Source organism: Leopardus geoffroyi, chromosome C1 (genome assembly GCF_018350155.1).
Source record: "Leopardus geoffroyi isolate Oge1 chromosome C1, O.geoffroyi_Oge1_pat1.0, whole genome shotgun sequence".
Taxonomy (NCBI): Eukaryota; Metazoa; Chordata; class Mammalia; order Carnivora; family Felidae; genus Leopardus; species Leopardus geoffroyi.
The window spans coordinates 93,350,009-93,367,343 of record NC_059328.1 but is presented as its reverse complement, the minus strand read 5'-3'; positions in this window follow the sequence as shown (position 1 = coordinate 93,367,343).

Below are 17,335 nucleotides of genomic sequence, written 5' to 3'. Positions count from 1 at the left end.
GTCATTAATGGGAGTTCTCCTCTGGTAATTTAGAACGACTGCTTTTTGAACAAACATTTAGCTATTGTTAATACAATTCATTCCCTCATTGAGCAAGTGCCTTCCTGAGGTTGGGGTAGAAGGGAGTGACTGGACTTGAAAGAAACTTCTCTAGCATATTTCCATTGCAAATCTAGAGGAAATAAGAAACAACTGAGTCCCCAATCCAATTTTTTTTAAATTTTTTCATGTTTTTATTTATTTTTGAGACAGAGAGAGACAGAGCATGAACGGGGGAGGGGCAGAGAGAGAGGGAGACACAGAATCGGAAACAGGCTCCAGGTTCTGAGCCATCAGCCCAGAGCCCGACGCGGGGCTCGAACTCACGGACCGCGAGATCGTGACCTAGCTGAAGCCGGACGCTTAACCGACTGCGCCACCCAGGCGCCCCCCCAATCCAATTTTTAACACATTGTTCTGCAGTTTGAGGTTCCTTTACTATAGAATGGGAATAATAGTGTCTGCCCTACTTATTGCATCAGGTCAGCGTGAGGATTAAGTGGTGTAAGGTGTGTAAATGCCCACACTACACAAATATGAAATAATACTCATTACCAATGGCCTACAACAATATGCATACAACATATAACACAATCAGAAAAGAATTCAGAATAATACAAAAAAATCCCACACATCTAGGAACCAACCTTATTAAATTTTAACGCTTTTCCTGGTTTGTCTCAAATCCATTCTTTAGGGGCTTCTAGGTGGCTCAGCCGCCTCAGGTCATGGTCTCATCGTTCATGAATTTGAGACCCATATTGGGCTTGCTACAGTCACTGCAGAGCCTGCTTCAGATCCTCTGTCCCCTTCTCTCTTGGTCCCTCCTCCCCTTGCATGTGCGCACGCACGTGCGTGCTCCTTCTGTCTCAAAAAAAAATTCATTCTTTAACAAAATACAAAATTGCATATAAAACAAAACCTGTGCATACTGTGATATCATTCCCTCCCTCTCTCCTTCCTCCCCAGAAGTAACCACTATCCCACCCTGAATTTGTTTATTATTAGCTTCATGCATATTTTAATACTTTTACTGTATAATGACATATATCGATATACAATACATTAAATTTACCAGACTTACTATTGTTTCTCACATGGTTTTAAACTTTATCTAAATATTGTGCTTTAGGTAACCTTTAGCTCGTGGTTTTTTTGTTGTTTGTTGTTGTTTTTTACTTAACAGTGGGTTTATGAGAGTCGTCTAACCTGAGGCATACACCTTTTAGTCCCTTCGTTTTAACCATATAGAATTCCACAACATACATATACCACAGTGTATTATTCACATATTGATGGACATTTAGGTTACTTCCAAATATTTACTCTTCTAAACAGTGTTGCACTGAATGTGTACACACAGCACTGAATTTCCAACTTTCTTTTTTTTTTTTTCCTCTCTCTCAAACACAAACCTTGGTAAGAGACAAATTCTTATGACGTGACCATTATATAAACTGAAACAAACATTTCATAAAACATTCTCATTATTTTCTATTCCATTTCGTTAAAAAAAAAAAATCTGGCCATCCAAAAGCCAATGTAAGTTTTTCAAGGCCTAAAATTTATACAATTTGGGGGCCCCCTTTAGAAAAAGAATACAAAATTAGTAACCAGACCTTGGAAGAAGCTTTGCAAGTGAGGGAGCCTGAAGCTTAAATATCATTAGTTTCAGGGTAAATATCTCTCTGAGGAGACATACTAGATTGATTTAATGATTCACTAATAATGAGTTTCTACCAACAGTTTGATATTGTTCTATACCTAAAAGTGAGCCAGCTAGGGCATATGATGTGAACATTTCAACTTTGAGTTTTGATAAATGTATATACCCATGCAACCACCACCATGATCAAGATATAGAATATTTCCATCATTCCAAAGAGCTCCTTCTTGCCCTTTTGTAGTCAATCCTCACGCAACTACTGATCTGCACTCTGTCATTATAATTTAGTTTTGCTTTTTTCTAGAATTGCAAATAAATGGAATTATGCAGTATGTACTGTTTTGTGTCTGGCTTTTTTTTCACTCTGCATAGTTTTTGAGATTCATGTATATTGTTGTGCTTATCAGTAGATTGCTTCTTTTTGTGCTGAATAGTATTCCATCCATATTATGAAATATGATCCGTTGCAGTTTATCTATTCAATTGCCAAAGTATATTTGAGTTGTTCCTTTTTTTTCTTTATTCTTTTTTTGCTGTTTTGAGTAGACCTGACATAAACATTCTGGTATAGGTTTTTGAGTGAATATAAGTATTTATTTCTAGGGTAAATACCCAGAAATGAGAATTCTAGGTCATGTGTAAATAAATGTTCTTAACTTTATATAAAACTATCAAACTGTTTTCAAGAGTGGCTGTACCATTTTGCTTTCCCACCAACAATGTATTCCAGGTGCTTTGCATCTTCTCCAGCGCTTGGTATTATTAGCTATTTTGGGGTTTGTTTTGGCTTTTTGTTTCTTTCTCTTTTTTTAGCCATTCTGATAGGCAAATGGTGGTATCTCTTTGTGGTTTTAATTTGCATTTCCCCAATGGCTAATAATGTAGAACATCTTTTAATGTGCTTATTGGCCATATGTGTATCTTTGGTGAAGTGTCTGTTCAATTCTTTTGCCCATTTTTAAATTGGGTTGTTTCTTTTTTACAAATGAATTTTGAGAATTCTTTATATATTCTGAATGTAAGTCTTTTGTTGGATATGAGATTGGCAAATATTTTCTCCCCTCTGTAGTTTGTCTTTTCATTCTTTTAACTGTCTTTTGCAGAGCAAAGTTTTACATTTTTGTAAGTCTATTTTACTATTTTTTAAATGGATCATGCTTTTGGCATTATGTTTAACCACTCTGCTTAACCTTAGGTCACAAATATTTTCTCAAATATTCTCAATGTTTTAATTCTAAATGTGTTTTATTCTAAATGTTTTAATAGTTTTATGCTTTACACTTAGATGTTTTTGAGTTATTTTTTGTGTAAGGTTTGGGATTTAGGTTAGGGTTATTATTATTATTATTTGGCATGTAGATATCCTATTGTTCTAACAACTGTTTTTGAAAACACCATTCTTTCTCCATTTAATTGCTTTTGCACTTTTATAAAAAAAATCAATTGGCCATATTTGTGTGAGTCTATTTCTGGCCTTTCTATTTAATCTAAGTGTCTGTACTTTTGCCAATACCATACTGGCTCAGATACTGTAGTTTTCTAGTAAATCTTAAAATAGGCTAAAATGATTCCTCCAACTTTGGTCTTCAAAATTGTTTTAGCTATCTAGTTCCTTTGCATTTCAGTATAAATTTTAAAATCAGATGGTGTATATCTACAAAAAATTCTGCTGGGATATTGATTAGAATTGCATTAAATCTATAGATCAATTTAGGCAAAATTGACATCATTACTATGTTGTATTTTCCAGTCCATGAACACAGAATGCCTCTCCACTTATTTAGGTCTTCTTTGATTTCTGTATCAGCACTAGCAGTTTTAAGCATACAGATCATGTCCATGTTTTTGGTAGATTTATACCTGAATATTTAAATTTTTTGGAGCCACTATAAATGGTATAATTTTAAGTTCAAGTTTCTATTTGACAATTGCTAGAAACTGATATTTTTCTGTTGATCTAGTATCCTGTGACCTTTCTAAAACTTGCATTTTTGTTCCATGAAGTCTTTGTAGATTCTTTTGGGTTTTCTATATAGACAACTATGTTGTCTGCAAATTGGGACAGTTTTCTTTCTTTCTTTACAACATGAATGCCATTTATTTATTTTCCTTGCCTTACTTCACTGTCTAGGACTTGCAGTACAATGTTGAATATGTGTGGTGAGAGTGGACATCCTTGCCTCATACTTCTTCTTAAGAGAAACTATTCAGCCTTTCACCATTTAGTATGATATTAGCTCTAAGTGTTTCATAGATTGCCCTTATCAGGTTAAAGGTGTTCCTCTCTATTCCCAGTTTGCTGAAAGTTTTTGTTATGAATGGACGTTGAATTTTGTCAAATGCTTTTTCTGTATCAATTAATGATGCTCATGAACATTTTCTTCTATGGACTATCAGTATGATAGATTACATTGATATATTTTTTAGAATATTTAAAGATATATATTATAATTAAATAATATAATATGAAAATATATTTTTTAAAGATATGTATATATCTCCTGTCTCTGTCTCTCTGTCTCTCTGTCTGTATATATGTGTATACACACACACACACACACACACACACACACACACACACACAACCACACTTTATTTTTAGGACAGTTTAAGGTTCATGGCAAAATTGGGCAGAGAGTACAGAAAATTCCCACCTCCCTCTCCCTCTCTCTATACACAACCTCTCCCATCATCAACATCTTGAATCAGTATAGTACATTTATTTATTATAATCAATGAGTCAGCACTGACACATTATTATCAACCAAAGGCCACAGTTTACATTGGAGTTTACTCTTTGTGTTATATATTCTGTGGATTTTGACAAATGTATAATGACAAGTATTCACCCATATAGTATCATACAGAATAATCTCATTGCCTTAAAAATCCCTTATGTTCTACCCATTCATCTCTTCCTCCCCCAACCCTCTGGCAATCACTAATCTTCTTACTGCCTCCATAGTCTTGCCTTATCCAGAACACTATATAGTTGGAATCACCCAGCATGTAGCCTCTTCAGATTGGCTTCTTCACTTAGAAATATATCTTTAAGTTTCCTGTATGTCTTTTCATGGCTTAATAACTCATTTCTTTTTAGTGATGAATGATATCCCATTGTATGGATGTACCACCATTTATGTATCCATTCATCTACTGAAGGATATCTTGGTTGCTTCCAAGTTTTAACAATTATGGATAAAGCTGCTATAAATATCCATGGGCAGGTTTTTGTGTAGACATATGTTTTCAACTCATTTGAACAAATACCAAGGAGTATGATTGCTGGATTGTATGGAAGAGTATATTTAATTTTGCAAGAAACTGCCAAACTATATCCCAAACTGGCTGCACCATTTTGCATTTCCATCAACAATGAACGAGAGCTCCTGTTGCTCCACATCCTCATCAGCATTTGTTGTTGTCAGAGTTTTGGATCTTAGCCATTCTAATAGGTGTGCAGTGATATCCCCTTTTTTTAATTTGCAACTCCCTAATGAAGTATGATGTTGAGCATCTTTTCATATGCTTATTTGCCACCTGTAGTTCTTCTTTTTTATTTTTTTAAAGTTTATTTATTTTGAGAGAGCGTGTGCATGGAAGGGTCAGAGAGAGGGAGAGAGAGAGAATCCCAAGCAGGTTCTCCACCATTAACACATAGCCCGATGTGGGGCTCAAACTCACAATGGTGAGATCATGACCTGAGCCGAAGCCGTACACTTAACCGACTGAGCCACCCAGGAGCCCCTGTAGGTCCTTTTTGCTGAAGTGTCTGTTCAGATCTTTTCCCCATTTTAATTGGGTTGTCCATTTTCTTATTGTTGAGATTTAAGAGTTCTTTGTGTATTTGGGGTAACAGTCCTTTATCAGACATGTATTTTGCAAATATTTTCTCCAGTCTTTGGTTGGTCTACTTATCCTCTTGACAGTGTCTTTCTTATAGCAGAAGTTCATAACTTTAATAAAGTCAAACTTTTCAATTTTTTCTCTCATAGGTCATGGCTTTGGTGTTGTATCTAACGTTTATTTATTTTTTGGGACAGAGAGAGACAGAGCATGAACGGGGGAGGGGCAGAGAGAGAGGAAGACAAAGAATCGGAAGCAGGCTCCACGCTCTGAGCCATCAGCCCAGAGCCTGACACGGGGCTTGAACTCACGGACCGCGAGATCGTGACCTGAGCTGAAGTCAGACGCTTAACCGACTGAGCCACCCAGGCGCCCCTGGTGTTGTATCTAAAAAGTCACCACCAAACCTAAGGTCATTGAGATTTTCTCCTATGTTATCTTCTAATAGCTTCATAATTTTGCATTTTAGATTTAAGTCTAAAATCCACTTGAGTTAATTTTTGTGAAAAGTGTAAGGTCTGTGTCTAGCTTCTTTTTTTTTTTTTCTTTGCATATGGATATCCAGTTGTTCCAGTGTCATCTTTTGAAAAACCTATCCTTTCTCCATTGAATTGTCTTTGTTCTTTTGTCAAAGATCAGTTGACTGTATATATATATATATATATTTTTTTTTTTTAACTATATTTTTGTGGATCTATTAACTGTTTAGTGAATATTGAGCCAGCCTTGAATTTTTGGTCATGATATGTTATCCTTTATGTTTTCCCTTATATATATTCTGTAATATATACTTATATATTATATATTACTGAATTCAGTTTTCTAATATCTGTATTTGTGAGAGCTATTAGTTTGTAGTTTCCCTTTTTGGATTGTCTTTCTTTGGCTTTATTATCAAGGTAATGACAGCTACTGAAAGAGATGGAAAACATTCTCCTCTCTTATATTTTCTGGACAGCTACTGCTTTTTTTTTTTTTTTATGTTTATTTTTGAGAAAGAGAGACAGAGCATGAGTGGGGGAGGGGTAGAGAGAGAGGGAGACACAGAATCTGAAGCAGGCTCCAGACTCTGAGCAGTCAGCACAGAACCCGATGCAGGGCTCAAACTCACGAGCTGAGAGATCATGACCTGAGCCAAAGTCAGATGCTTAACTGACTGAGCCACCCACGTGCCCTGGGCTACTGCTTCTTAAAAAGCTGACACCATATTGTAATCAAACCAATTGCACAAAGTAATGCCACTCTCTCAACATTTTTTTTTAATCCATGAAATTATTCAATAGCAGATATTTCATTTTTTGAAAATTCTGCCTGTTAGGAGTAGAGCCACCCTATAACAGGAGATTTAGAGCTTGCTAAATTTCTGTCCTAATAGTTTTTGGTTTGTCTGTCTGTTTGTTTTACCTAATCTTGGGAGATGCTAAAAAATTCTTGGAGTTTGGTAAAATGACTTCTACTATCTGGAATCCTAATTCCATTGGATTGAGATTTATAAACAATTTGTAAAGGCCTAATACATCTCAAAAACCACTTAATCTTCATACATCCTTCTGAAGAAAACAGTTTAAGGGAAAATACATCATTGAGAGTAAATATCAATAGCTGTTATTATAATGAAAAATAAAATTCATGATGATTATTGTGTAAACAATGACTTAAAGATTTTTTTTGTGGAGCAAGTGACATAGGGAGGGAGAGCAATTTTACATAAATAAAGGCATAGAATGTGAACTATTGAGGGAAATTGGTAATCAGCAACATTACTTGCCCTGAAAATAGGAAGTATGAAGGGGAGTAGTAGAAAATAAAATTGGAATGGCAGTTAAAGAGCCTTGCATGATAAGCCTTTACAATTCACTGACTGCTTGCTCTTAGATTTTGAGCAGAAGAGGTAATATAGAAGTGGTTAAGGACCAAGCTCCACAGTCAGACAAATCTGAGTTCCACACCTAGTTCTGCCATGTAGTAGCTGTGTTTCTTTTTCAAGAGATTTAATTTCTCTAAGCTTTTGTTTTCTTATCTACAGAATAGGGTTAATGACAGTACCTACTACAAAGGGTTATTGTGAAGATTAGATAAGATGATGTATGATGAGCCTGGTGCCTGGCACATAGCAAATATTCAATAAATATTAGCGACTGCCTGATCAGAACTTCAGGAATATTAACCTGGCAGCAGTGTGCATAAATGGTATAAGCCTATGGCTTCCCTTTTTAAAACAGAACCAGGGCCTTTCAAGATCTGTGCCAAGAATATTTCACAAGTCAGACTCTCTAGGTGGCATTTCATGTCTCTGAAGTTGAATTAACAAGATTTAGAGGCTACTATGACTGAAGGTCAGAGGAGGAGTCATGATTGCATTATTATTTTCTATATTCCAGTGTTCCAGTGTACTCTATTACTTTTTTTTTTTTAATTTTTTTTTCAACGTTTATTTATTTTTGGGACAGAGAGAGACAGAGCATGAACGGGGGAGGGACAGAGAGAGAGGGAGACACAGAATCGGAAACAGGCTCCAGGCTCTGAGCCATCAGCCCAGAGCCTGACGCGGGGCTCGAACTCACGGACCGCGAGATCGTGACCTGGCTGAAGTCGGACGCTTAACCGACTGCGCCACCCAGGCGCCCCTCTATTACTTTTTTTCATGTTTATTTATTTATTTTGAGAGAGAGAGAGAGAGAGTGGGGAAGTGACAGAGAGACAGAGAGAGAGAGAGAGAGAGAGAGAATCCCAAGCAGGCTCCTTGCTGTCAGCACAGACCCTGACACTGGGCTCAATTCCATGAACTGTGAGATCACGACTTGAGCTGAAATCAGGAGTCAGACACTCAGGAGCACCTGGGTGGCTCAGTCAGCTGAGTGTTTGACTTCAGCTCATGATCTCACAGTTCGTGGGTTTGAGCCCTGTGTCATGCTCTGTACTGACAGCTCAGAGCCTGGAGCCTGCTTCAGATTCTGTCTCCCTCTCTCTTTGCCCCTCCCCCGCTCACACTCAGTCTCTCTCAAAATTAAATACACATTAAAAAGAAAAAAAGAGTTGGACACTCAACCAACTGAGCCACCCAGGCACCCCTGTACTGTTCTTTTTAAGAACCAAAATGGAGGTATTCTTGTTGGGGCAATACTATTATTTCAGACACTGGTCAGTAGCTTTACTCTTCTTAGCTCTTTTCAAATCCTCCTCCCTTCTGCTGCTCCAGCCAGCTCCTCATCACTGCCACCACAAGCCACCCCAGCCCCTCTTTACTACCCAATTCCAGCAACTCCCTTCTTCCAAATCCCCTCATCTTCCACCACACTCCCACAGGAAAAATGCTGAGCAAGGACTAGGAAGGAGGAGGCTGTGAAGTAGGAAATGTCCCCATAGGAGATGGGGAAGAGTCAGACCCAGTTAGGGTCATTTCTCTTGGGCTCACAGTGGAGAAGTAATTTTCAATAGAGGCAGTAGTCCTGAAAACTCTATGAGGAGCTAAACTGGGCAGGAAAGTCTTAAAGCTCTTCCAGACCAACACATCAGAGATGATGGATGTGTTTGGGAGGGAGTTGGGGAGAAGTGATGTTGAAGAAAGCCACAGAGACAGGAGTGGCCAAAAAGACATTTTGTAAGGTGTTTATAATTTTTGTTTTAAAATGTGTTAAATAATAGCTTCATTAATTTTTTAAAACTTTAATGAAATTTTAAGAAATACAGAACATGTAAAAAGTAAAATCCAGCATTTTGGTCTTGCAAGAAATTATAGTAGAAACATTAATAATACAATTTTGCCCTAGTATCATAACTACTCACTGAGAGCAGAATCAAAGAAGTGTGAAAGACCATTGAGGGCAGTTATAAAAATAAGGAATGTCATCAGGACTATAAACATTGTCCTGTACTGTAAGATATGATGTCATAATTAGAGTCCCAAATTGTTTTCCTCTCTCCCTACTCCTCTTTCTTTCTTTCTTTCTTTCTTTCTTTCTGAGAGAGAGAGGGAGGAAGATATCATAGTTTTCCTTTGCCTTCCTTTGATATCAGCTCCAAGTACCAAAAACTGGACTTTATTTCATTAAGTGTTCAGAATTTGTAAGGTAAAAATAAAATTGCTAACAACAACGACAATACCAAAATTCTGCTAACTCACATGCCTCTAAGCAAAAACCCTCTTCTATTGTTGCTTCTGATTTGCCTGACCAGGACACCAGATGAATAGTTAAGACTCTTTTAGCGCAGACCCCGACTCAACTAGGCTTGCGGAAAAGGTAATTTATTGCCTCCTGTAACTGAAAAGTCCAAGTTTTAGTCATGACTGGTTCCAGGGTCCCAAATCATAACACCAGAACCTGGGTTCTTCCTTTCTCTGTCTCTTCATCTCTTTGTTCTTGTTTCCTTTACATTGGTTTCATTTTCTAGCTGGATTCTTCCCCATGATACCCCACATGAGTCTGGCCTTACACTTTTTTTTTTTAAGTAACATTATCCTATAAGATATAGTTCATGCAAAAATAGACAATTTAATGAAGTAAAAGATAAGTGTTAATACTAATGTTCAACCTTGCTAGAAATCTAAGATTTGCAATTTTTTTGGCATATGTATGAAAAAAGCTATTATTAAAGATAATTCTCAGTGTGTAAGAGATGTAGGGGGCTGGACACCCTCATTTACAGTGAGGAACACATTTGGACATACTTTCAGAAAAGCTATAGCAAGATTTTGTTTGTTGTGACAGAAACTAAGTTTAAACTAGTTTAAGCAAAAAAAAAAGGGAGGGATTTTTTTTTTTTTTTTTTTTTTTGGCTCATGTGTGAAAAAGTCCAAGGAATGGAAGTGGCTTTATACGAAGTTGGATCCAGTAGTTCAAATGATTCATTCTGTCTCTACCTCTGTCTCTGCCTTTCATTGCTTGCCTCTGTGTGGCTATATTCTCAGACTCTCTATGTATGCATGGTAAAGAGATAGCTGCTGTAGACCCAAGTTTACATTGTCCTTACTCCTTGCTGTCTGGGTCAAGGAGATGGAGTTCTCTTACTGGCTAGACCAGGTCACCATCTCAACTCTGGAGCCTGGGAGCTGGATCAGCTCCATCTGAGCCACATGTTTGGGGTAGGATTACTATAGAATGGGAAAGGATTTTCCAAAGGCAGGAGAGCTGGGAAGGCAAATCTGTGTCCATACCATGGACAATTTGGCACTATGTACCCAAAGTCTCTAGAATATACAGGTCTCTGAGCTTAGTAACTCCAATTTTAGGACTTAATTCTAATGAAAGGACCAGAAACAAATTTTTATTCCTGCTGTGCCTGTGGTAATGGGTAGGAAGCAGAGAAGGAGGCCACTCTGGCCTTACATCCTAACAACCTAGCAACCCCATTAGGGCTGTAGGCAAAGTTCTGGGTAGAGCTTTCAGTGGCCCACTTTGGGCCACATTTGCATTTCAGGATCAGTCACTGTGGCCAAGGACTGGCCAGATCTTGGCTATGTGCCCATTCTTAGACTTTGTGGGTAGTATTAGTCCTACCAAAACCACAAAACTGAAAGTTAGAGAGACCTAGTTTCCCCCAAAGCAAATCAGGGTGCTTCTGCCTAAAGAAGAAAGAATAGACGGTGACCAAGCAAAAACAATTGACGTTCACTACATCAGATAACTAAACCTGTTAGAACTGCATCTGGAATCATGGCGAATTTACTCTAAGTGAGGATCCAGGAAAGTTTCCCCAAAATAAAGTCTGTCAACTCTGGTATATAAACTTTGTGACAGATATTTTGGTAGTTCCAAGTGGTTTTGCAGAGCTGAGGGCAGAGACATTCTTTTACAGAATCATCTTCCTCTCTGTCAGCTCTCTAAGTACAAGCATTTTTTAGGGTTTTATTCTCTGAATAATTAAGTTGTCACATAAATGATCTCTGGAGAAGATGAGTTGTACCATAATCTGACAAGCTGTATTTCTCTTTCCGAATTGCACCAGCAAGTCATTAGGTTTCCAAGAGAACCTCACAGGATACTTAAGCCACCGAGAATACAGATACAACAACTCCTAAGTGTAGTATTTAAGAACTAAAGGAATCTGCAATTGCTTTCCAGAATGCAGCTAATTTTCAAAATGAAGAGTCAGTTCAATAAATATCAACTGAATACTTTCACTACTGATTGCTTCCACAGTATTCATATCTGCATTTTCCCAATGATTGTACCCACGTTTTGCTTAAGGAAAGCCATTCATGGCCAAATGGTTTGGGTGTGATAAATCCCACCTCTGGCTTTAGAGGTAGGGTCTAATTGACTTATGGCAATACTCCTGGTCATGATAATTCATTCAAGGGTGGAAATGCCCCAATTCAAGCCAATTATACTCAATTCTTGGACATCTATTTGAATGATAAGAATATCTCTTTCTCTCCCCTATCCTCTTTAATTGAATATAAATCCACAAGCATATAACTTCAGGAACTACCGGCAGCCATCCTGCATCAGGAAGGGAGAGTTTGCCTGAGAATGAAGCCAGTCTCAAGAAAGACTAAAAGAGAAAAACCTGGTCACATTATTTGAGATGCTGGATTTGAGTTGTGCTGGTCACATTGAGTCCTAGATCATGCCATGCCTGAAGCAACATACTTGTGGACTTTTCGGTAACATGCCCCAATAAATTCCCTTTACTTTTTAAAGTCTGAGTAGGATTCTCTGCTACCTGTAATTCTGACACCATCCCCAACTGCAAAACAATTCTGATGTTAACCACTCAGAGTTGGTGTCAGACTCTGCAGGTTTAAGGGCACAGTCCTCAGCAAGACTGCCCTTACTTCAGACATCAGCCAAACTTTGGGGGCCTCCAGACCACTCACACTTTGGTCTAACTGGTGAAAATTCAGAGGTGCCCATGACCCCCTCATGTTAAAAATTTACAAGAATTGCTCACAGAACTCAGGAAGGTGCTATATGTACAATTACAGCTTTACTTTAAAAATACAAATCTGGGTCAGCCAAATGAAGAAATGCACAGGGTGAGGTCTGGGAGGGTCTTAAACACAGAACTTCCATGCCTTCTCCCTGTTGAGTCCAGACACATCACCTTCTCAGCACACCTGTGTTCACTACCCAGGAACTTCTCTGAACCTCAGTGTCCAGAGATTTTACTGGGATTTCATTACATAGGCATGGTTGTTTGGATTGTTGGCCACATGACTAAACTCAATTTCCAGCTATGTTAAAGATGCTTCCTCAAGCTCTCCCTCTTTTTTGTTGCCTGTGCCTCTTATTAGTTCAATGTCTCATCTTAGTTCTCACTCTTATTCCATGCCAGATTCCTACAGCTTTGGCCTCACTCTGCCAGCTTCCCTGCTTTGATTAAGCCCTGGGGGACGGGCTTAGTCTGGAACAGCAGGGGTAGAATTTCCTTGAGCCCATTTAACCTGCAAAGTCTGAAGACATTCTTGAAGATCCCCATTATCTGAAACAGAGTATATAGTTAAGGAGACATTTAAGTTGTTTCTCATCACTCCTTTTCCTTCTTATAAATTTTTTTGAGTTTCGTGTCATTCATCCACTCATCTTTTCTCCCCTCCCAATGCAATCATCTTCCAAACTCTTGGCTATTTTCCTCATTCTCTAAAAAGCACCTGGCTCATGGCCTTCCTCCCTCCTCAACTTCTGCCATTCTCTTGGGCAATTCTAAGGTCCATATGGCTTTCTCAGTTTCATGTTCTCATTATCTCCAATCCGATAAATTTCTTGTCAGCTCCATATCACCCATAATCTTCTTCTCTTTTCATGCTACAATCTCTCCCTAGGCTCTCTTATGGCTTTACACACAATCTGTGTGTGTTCGTGACTCCCAGTTATTTTTCTAGCTCAGACCTCTCTTCTGAAATCCATACCTCCACATTCAATTGCCTTTTTGGCATATCCCCTTACATATCTCATATTCATGCATCTCATATCTACCCTCTCAAAACTTATCTATTTTCTCCTGACTCTCCTCTGGCAAATCTCCTGCATTTCAGCAAATGATCCCACCAGCCATTTAGTTGTGCAATCTACCTTCTTCATCCCTTTGTTTATTCTATCACTAAGTCCTATCCATTTTACCGCTAAGATATATCTTGAATCTATTTATTTCTCACCATCCACACACTATCACCCAGCCCAAACAATCATCACCTTTTGCTTGGACTATTGCAATAATGTCCATCTGGTCTCTCTGCATTCATTCTTACATCCCTTCAATTCACTCTTTACACAGGAAGCATTATGACTCTTTTCTAATACAAATTTTATCTTGTTATTTTCCTACTTAAAACCTGTTAGAGGCTTCCTATTTTTCTTAGGATAATATTCCAGATCCTTTGAATGTTCAACAGGGGCTTACATGATCTGGTTTCCACAGTCTTTTTCACATGTTCTTCTGCCACAACCTCTCCTCATTCACGGGGCCAGTCACACTGGCCTTCTGTCTTCTCTGAAGATGCCAAGCTCTCTTATGTCTCAGAGTATTCATGAACACAGCTCCTTCTACCTTGAACATTCTCCATGCCCTAGTTCCACCTCCATATACCTGATACTGTGTGACAGGAGCTATGCCCCAAATAAGGAAACACCTCTCTTCTCTGAAGAAGTTCACAGTTTAGGGGTGCCTGGGTGGCTCAGTCGGTTAAGCATCTGACTTTGGCTCAGGTCATGATCCTGCAGTCTGTGAGTTTCAGCCCTGTGTCAGGCTCTGGGCTGACAGCTCAGAGCCTGAAGTCTGCTTTGGATTCTGTCTCCTGCTTTTTCTGCCCTTCCCTTGCTGGCACTTTGTCTCTTGTTCTCTCTCAAAAATAAACATTAACAAAAATAAATAGGTGTGCCTACGTGGCTCAGTCAGTTAAGTGTCCGACTTCGGTTCAGGTCATCAGTTCACAGTCCATGGGTTCAAGCCCTGCACTGGGCTCTGTGCTGACAGCCGGAGCCTGGAGCCTGTTTTGGATTGGGTGTCTCCCTCTCTCTCTCTCTGCCCCTCTCCTGCTCCCACTCTCTCTCTCAAAAATGTATAAATGCTTAAAAAATTTTTTTAATAATAAATGAGTTAAAAAAAAAAAAAGCTCACAGTTTAATAAGAGATATGCATAGGGGCACTTGGGTGGCTCAGTTGGTTGAGTGTCCGAGGATCAAGCCCCACGTCAGGCTCCAAGCTGAGTGTGGAGACTGCTTAAGATTCTCTCTCTCTCTCTCTCTCTCTGCTCTCCTCTCCTCTCTCTCTCCTTCTGCCCCTATCCCCCACTCATGCACTCTCTTTCTAAAAGAAAAAAAAAAAAGAGACATGCATATATGCAAAAAAATTCACCACTTATAATAAATGCAATAGAAGTATGGCCACAGGAAGATATTTATCTGTCTCTCAGAGTTAGGAAAGGGCACTTAAGTAAAAGAACCAGCATGTCTTAAAGACAGAGGCAAGGACATGAGGAGATATTACAAGTTTGGTACTACTGGAGGGTTATGATAAGAAGATGGTAGGAGACACCTTGGATGCTGTGTAAAGGGGCTTGAACTCCATCCAATATGCAAAGAGGGTGTTCCCTACAAAGAGTTTTATGAAGGAGAGACATGAATATCAAATTGGTAGTACTTTGAAAGAAAGGCCTGGATAAAAGAAGGTTAAAGTAAAAGTCAAGTAGGAGAATATTATAATAGTCCCAGCAACTGATGATGACAACTGAATAAAGGCAAAAGTAGTGGGAACAGAGAGAAGGTGGACTGAAGATATTTAAGAGGTAGAATTGATAGTACTTGATGACTGAACAAAACAGGTAAATTTCTTGTCCTTATAGAGCTTGCATTCTAGAATGAGACAGCAGATAATGCCCAATAAACAAATACATACATGATAGGATCCTTGTAGTGTTACAAGCTGTGAAAGAAAATAAAGCAGAGTAAAAGCACAGCAAATGAAGGAGAGAGTTACAGATAGAGCAGTCCCTGTAAGGAGGTGACATTTGAACAGAAAGTAAATGAGCCACATGAACATCTGAAGAAAGACTATTTCGGGAAGAGAGAACAGCAAGTGCAAATGGCCAGAGATCGGATATGTTGGTCATATGTTTGAAGAATAACAACAAGACTAGTATGCTTAAAGCATGGAAAAAAGGAAAGGGAGAGTGGAAGGAGATAAGGTCAGAATACACCAAGAGATCAGATGTTGAGTGCCTCATAGATAATGAAAAAACTTTGGATTTTATTTCAGTGTAATGCAAATCACTGGAGGGATTTGAACAAGGGAGTGGCACGTTCCATCTTATACTGTTAACAGGATCACTCCCAGTAGACTATAGTCAGGGAAGTGTGGAAGCTGGATAGCTGGTTAGGAGGAAGGGATCTAGGTGAAAGGTGATGGTGGTTTGGACTAGAGTAGAAGTGATCAAGATGGTGAGAACTGGTCACAATTGGGATATGTTTTGAAGGCAGAGCTGATGTAATGTGTTGACAGATTGAATGAGGGTAGAGAAGAGTCAACAATGATCCCAATATTTCTGCCTAGAGCAACAGGCTGAATCATGGAGCCATTTATTGAGATGGAGAAGATTGAAGGGAATTAGGTTTGATAGACAGGGACTGAAGAATTTAGTTTTCAGACATGTTCTAACAGTTTGGAATACTGTTAGACATTCGAGTAGCTACTAGAGATAGGAGTCTGAAGTTGAGGGGAGAGGTTGAGCCTGTAGATTATAATTTTTGGAATCATTAGCATACAGATGACATTTAAGATGATAGAATTGGTTAAGACTTTCTAAGGTGAATATAAACAAAAATTGAGTAGAAGTCCAAGGATGGAACACTGGAATACTCCAATACTTAAAGGTTGAAAAAAGATGATCCAACAAAGAAACTAAGAAGGAGTGACTAGTGAGATGAGAAGAAAATAAGTAGAGGGTGGGAGCCAGGTAAAGACAACTTTTCAAGAAAAAGGAAATGATCACCTGGCCAAGCTGCTGTTGGGTCATGTAAATTGAGAATTGGATTTGGCAACATGAAGGTTATTGGTGACCTTGATAAGAGGTCTCAGAAGAGTTTATAAAAGATAAAATGTTTATAAAATGTTTATAAAAGATTTTATGTATCATAAAGGTTAAGATACACTAGAGAGAAAGAAAGTGAGAAGTTTCACCATTTAAAGGGAACAGAGAGGTATTGTAGTAGCTGGAGAGACATGCTGTCAAGGCAGAGAGGTTTTTGTTTTTGTTTTTGCTTCTAAGGGAGAGAAGATTGGTGATCCATGAGGCGGGGGGGGAATTAGTGTGGAGGCAAAGTCCTTGCATAGGTGAGTTCTCTAGACACTTTTATATTTAGGCCAAGAGCTCAAGAAAGAGGTGGAGACTGGAGATACATAGTTTGAAGTGATTAACTTATATATGAAAGGGACAAAGGTGGGAGTGGATAAGTTGTTTGAAGAGAGGGAAAACAGAAGCCAAGGACAGAACCCTAAGGTATCAAAAAATTTAAGGGGCTCCTGGTGGCTCAGTCAGTTAAGCATCCAACTCTTTTCAGCTCAGGTTATGATCTCACAGTTCTTGGGTTTGAGCCCTGCACTGGGCTCTGCACTGGCAGTGCAGAGCCTGCTTGGGATCCTCTTTCTCTTTCTCCCTGACCCTCCCCTGCTCACACTCTCTATCTCAAAATAAATAAATAAACTTTAAAAATTAATTTAAAAAATTTAAAGGAATAAGGGGAGAAGGAATGTCCTCTATTTTCCAATTATTTTTATGCACATAGCACATGGCACATTGTTTTATCTCTCATGCTTGGAAAGCCCTCCCTTCCCTGGATTCATACC